General features: G+C 42.1%; 1 long non-coding RNA gene across 1 annotated transcript; it reads left to right on the top strand.

The window, feature by feature from the left end:
- Positions 1-679: 679 nt before the first annotated feature.
- On the top strand, positions 680-4,390 carry LOC149331938 (uncharacterized). The gene is made up of 4 exons (XR_016284862.1): positions 680-899; positions 1,122-1,211; positions 2,292-2,400; positions 4,276-4,390. It is a non-coding gene; the product is annotated as an uncharacterized LOC149331938 (long non-coding RNA).
- Positions 4,391-4,875: the final 485 nt, after the last annotated feature.

Below are 4,875 nucleotides of genomic sequence, written 5' to 3'. Positions count from 1 at the left end.
AAAACAAGACTTTTGTAAGCTTAGTTTTGTCTTGAAATAAATACCCGTTAAAGTGCGGCTACCTAACGCCGTATAAATCAGCATTTCACTAACTCATTTGCATGATTCGGGTACCTTTCGCCGGGCGAAATGATGGCGGCGAATTTCAGCCATTTTTTGCAATGGCGGCACAACGTAAACGTGATGAAACGTCATTCTGACATCACTCCAAAATGTGTGCCTATCACGTGATTTACGTGATATTGTTCCAACCAATCAGATTTTAGGAAGTTGCCATTTCCGGTGTGCAGCTATTTTCTCCGAATTGGCAAGTCGAGCGCAAGTGCTCTCGCACGGACCGCTTGTAGCTTCTTTTCCCTTCACAATCACATATATGTACCAGCCGGGCACCAAGAATAGCGCTACGAAAATGCATTTTCAATGCCACGTCAAATCGACGTCACCGCGAAAAGTGCTCGCGTAACCGACCCTGATTGACACGCCCATTGACGGCGATTGACACTTCTGACAGCCAATCAGAGAGGCAATATGGCGCCGACAGGCGAATGTGAATATCGAGAATAGGGCCCCTGGTTTCTCCCTTCTCTCTCTTGAGGTCACGTGCCTGTCTATTTGGATTGGCCGCTCGCCTAGAGTCGAAGACGAAGCCGCTGTTTACCGCGCATGGGTGCAATGCGTGCAAGTCGCGACGCGCATTCCTCTTTTCATCTTGCAGTACGGGCCTGTGTGCGTTTAGGTTCTGTTCAGCGATTACTTCATCCTGCAAGCTTCATCGATGTGTGACGCTGCAGTGGGCGACATCTTCGCGAAAGAGTCAACGTCTGAAAGAAACAGCGCACGCCAGATCGTCGCGGCGCCCTCATCGTACGGATTCTTTGCGCCCAATTTCAACCGTACAAGTAAGTGACATTTTCGTTTGGTCATACGGGTTGTTTCCTGCCATCAAGTTATGGTGTGTTCAGTACAGATTTTTTATCATGGATTGTGTGCGCGAGCCGCTGCTTGTTGCTATTTCTTGTTTTGAGCCGGTCGCGTGCGGCCGGAGGGAGCCTATCGTGTACAACACACGATCGCAGCGGCGCAATCTGCAGGCGTATTTCTCATGCTTTCTTTCGCTGCAGGCTCTGATCCTTCGTCTGCCGTGCGAAAGAACATTGCCGGTCGTCTCTTCAACGCCAAGTATTTGTCCGTGCTCACGACCATTCAGTAAGGTAAGTCCAAACCGCAGTCTCCGTTCAGAAAGGGGCGAGTAAATTAGTGTGCGCGCTTCTGTGGCACGTACTGCGCGCAGTGCTCATGTCTACTTCAGCACTGTATGTGATTCTTATTGAACCATAATCCCTTTATAATTTAGCGCTGCAAGGCAACTCCTTCTGCCAGGCCGCTTTTTTTTTTTTGCGAATGGACGGCGTCAATTTTTTTTTCTTTACCACGGAGTAGCAAGCAAACAATAAAACAGTAAACGTGAAATTTATTTATTCATAGGCAAGAAATTAGCAGCTCATTTGTGCTCTGTGCTTCCTGGCATGCGGCCGTTTTCGCTTACACCTTGCAATATTTTTTGCTAACCCAGAATGTGACTTATCATGCCAGCAGTTTTACTGCATTCGAATGGCAAGATGCGCTTGCTAATGGTGTTAAGTTGATATGTAACTGGCTCTTCATTCAGGCTGAGAACTAATAGAGAAAAGTGAACTTGTTTAGTTCTTTTTACTAGTGAAAAGGTCGGGGCTAGTTGGTGGCCAAACATTAGCTCACAAAAGCGTACAGTCTATGTCACCTCTTTTTGTGCTCTTGTATTCTCTTGTGAAAGAGTGAGACTTTAGGTTTGATGTCGCTCTAAGAGGTTGAATAGAAGAATACGCTAGTATCTAAGCTTTTCTGTTTAGAACAATAAGGATTTTGGTTGCACTGCGGTAATCTGTCGACGAAAAAAAAATTCTGTAATGAATACTGTCAATCTCGTAAGCAGTAACAGTATAGTTCTTTCTTTTTTCTGCAGTAGCTGTTAGAAAATATGTTAATTATGTTAGGAACTTAGTGACAACTCACTGGTAATAGGCCATTGTGCTGTAGAAGTTTGTCTAGGCTTATTGTGCCAGTGCACTGCATCAATTATGCCTGTTATAAATATGTGGCAAGTGCTGTAATGGATAAAATTTGGAATGTTTCTCGTTTTCAAACTATTCCTGTCGTTTTTTGAGCATGTGTGCTGCCATTACGTGGTTTAATGAACATATAAGTTATCACTAGCCATTACACTAACGCTATAAATTACGCCTCTATTGCAGTGCACCTGGGAGGAGGGATGCAAAGGTGCACAACCATTGTCACTCCTAGCACCGAAGTTCAGCCTGGATTCTTCAAAACCGTACAAGTGGCCGGGACTAGATGTGTATGGTATGTATGTTTTTATGTAATTGGGACATTGTTGCAAGTTCATCATCACTTGATGTCCATCCGTGAACATAGTATGCTATGTTGCTCAGCTGTAGCCATTCTATTACAGAGATTTTAGAGTTTTTCAATGTTTTCGAGGACTTAGTTCTGAAAGAATTTCTGAATAATGGTTTGAATAATTGTGACCATTTTTTATGGCATGAAGTATAAATGCAGTTTTTTTTCTGCAAAAGTAGGCTGGACTTCAGCAAAGATTTCATATTGAATTAGTTTGAGAGGCGCTGCCTACAATCCATGTTGCTGGCGTCAGAAAAAAATGACACACAGTTATGGTAATGCTTGGCAGGGTGGCATGCTACCAAGCTAATATGACTAGCACCGTTTATGCATGCGAAGCTTAATGTGATATGCAGCTACGTGAGGCTGTTAATCTTCTTTGCACTGTTCACACTTTCTTTTTGAGTAGGAAGGTGCTGTTCACTGATGTGAATGATTTCCAATAACTCACATGAATCCATATTAGTTTTATTTCACATCGGAGTGAACTTAAAATTTAATTAAGCTAACGTGCCCTGCATGTGACAGCAGATATGGAAGGCAACTGTTTTAATAGCCATTCTTGCATGCTGTCAGTCAGTGTTTACAATTTCATTATGCTAAGCATCTGAAAAGATGTGTAAAGGTAACATTCTATTGTGCCAGCAAAATGTAATTCATGAGAATTACTGCTGCTGCATATGCTGCAAGCATTGGATGAAGCAGCACTGTCTAAGTAAAAAGACGAGATTTGTAATTTCCTCAAGCAAAAATAGTACTTTAGAAGGAGACTGTTCTATGCTGCTTGTGTAGTTAATGTAGTCTGTCAGTGAAGGCCAGTCCATAACCAAAGCTTTTTGCACAGGCATAATGTAGAGGTGTAGTATGAAACAGGCTATGAACGTGAATAAAAAGTATCTTTATTATAATGTGGTCCAAATAATTTTTTGGTATGACGTTACCTCATGCATGGAGACAACTCTTTAGATGTGTAAGTTGCCCTAGCTATTATTTCACGTTTAGCCGAAAGCTTTTTCTTGTTTTCCAGGAGTGGTACACTAAGATTTATCGTGCACAGCCTTTGTGCATAGGCCTTTCACCAGGTATTTAAACTGTATCGAAAGGCTGTGACAATGGAATGCACCCAGAAATGCCATCACAGGCACAAGCTTCCTGCTGTTTGCTAATTGGAAATGAATTCACAGGTAATATATGCAGGGAAAATTACAGTCGGAAGTATCACTCATTGATGCTCAGATAATCACCTACACTTCCCTTTTAGGAAGAAAATTCACTGTATGGGCAACAAAACATATAATGGCATCAGAGAACAGAGACATATTGTTAGCAAGAGCTGCATGAAACCTTAACCACTCTAGATACGGAGAAATAAAAACACGAGAATGGAGGGAAGGGTTTGTTAAACGGCATTTCATTTTATCACCTTTTAGTAGCTTCCATTTCATGCACATGTTTTTCTTTCTTGATATGACCCTCTTCTTAGTCTGGCATCTGGGATGCCTACAGCCTGACCGTGCAGCTGGGCACAATATTCTGGATTTTTCCTGAGAAGCCAGTGTGCTTGTGATAATGTCAGCATATGTGAATGATTAAGTAGCTGCCATTTAGGACATGTTTTGTTTTTCCTGCATATCTTTTCTGATTTTGGTTCTGAATAATAAACAGAAGCCTGCACTTGTGGCATTGTTTTCATGTATCTCCCTTTATCCCTGCCTTTTGTGTGGTTTACACTTTTAGACCTGAATTAACTAAGCCCATGGTCACGTCGTCTGAGCTTTGTGGTTGCAAAATTCATTATATGTTTTCTTCTCTGTGCAGGTCAAATACATGGTACATACTGCCTCCACCTGTATGAAGAAGACTGCCAGGGTCATTGCTGTAATATGGTGTAGCATGTGACAAAATAAATATGACGGTATGTTTCTTTCTCCGATTTGTTTATGAATTCTTTGTGTACATTCTGCAGTAGTACCTGCACCTGAACACACAATGACACAGACCATCTCACATGAAAGATTCGTTGCAACATTTTTACACTGCCTGCACTTCCAGAAAGGCTCGGGCTTCTACCATTTGGGTCAACTTTAGTTCTGCATTCAGTGGGCAGGTTTACGCTACAGAAGGGTAATAATGCTCTCGTGTGGACAGTATAAATACACCACCGAGTAGTGCATAGATACCCTTTGCAGTAGGGAATTACTTTGTACCACTAGAAGGGTAACTTTATCCATCATGTAAGCGTATAAGCTTGCACCACAGGGGTGTAAACTTTGCTCTGTTTATGACGGTATAAGTATAGTCTTTGACAAAGTAACTTTGCACTTCTATACATAGCATAAATTTACCTGTTAAAGGTGCAAACTTGCACCTTGCATGCTAGGATATGTTTATGCTTTCCTCAGGCTAACATTTACCCCT

The sequence above is a fragment of the Amblyomma mixtum genome, chromosome 8 (assembly GCF_055824585.1).
Source record: "Amblyomma mixtum isolate Tamu chromosome 8, ASM5582458v1, whole genome shotgun sequence".
NCBI lineage: Eukaryota > Metazoa > Arthropoda > Arachnida > Ixodida > Ixodidae > Amblyomma > Amblyomma mixtum.
Note: the sequence above shows the minus strand (reverse complement) of the source record. Positions and strands in the feature narration are given on the sequence as shown.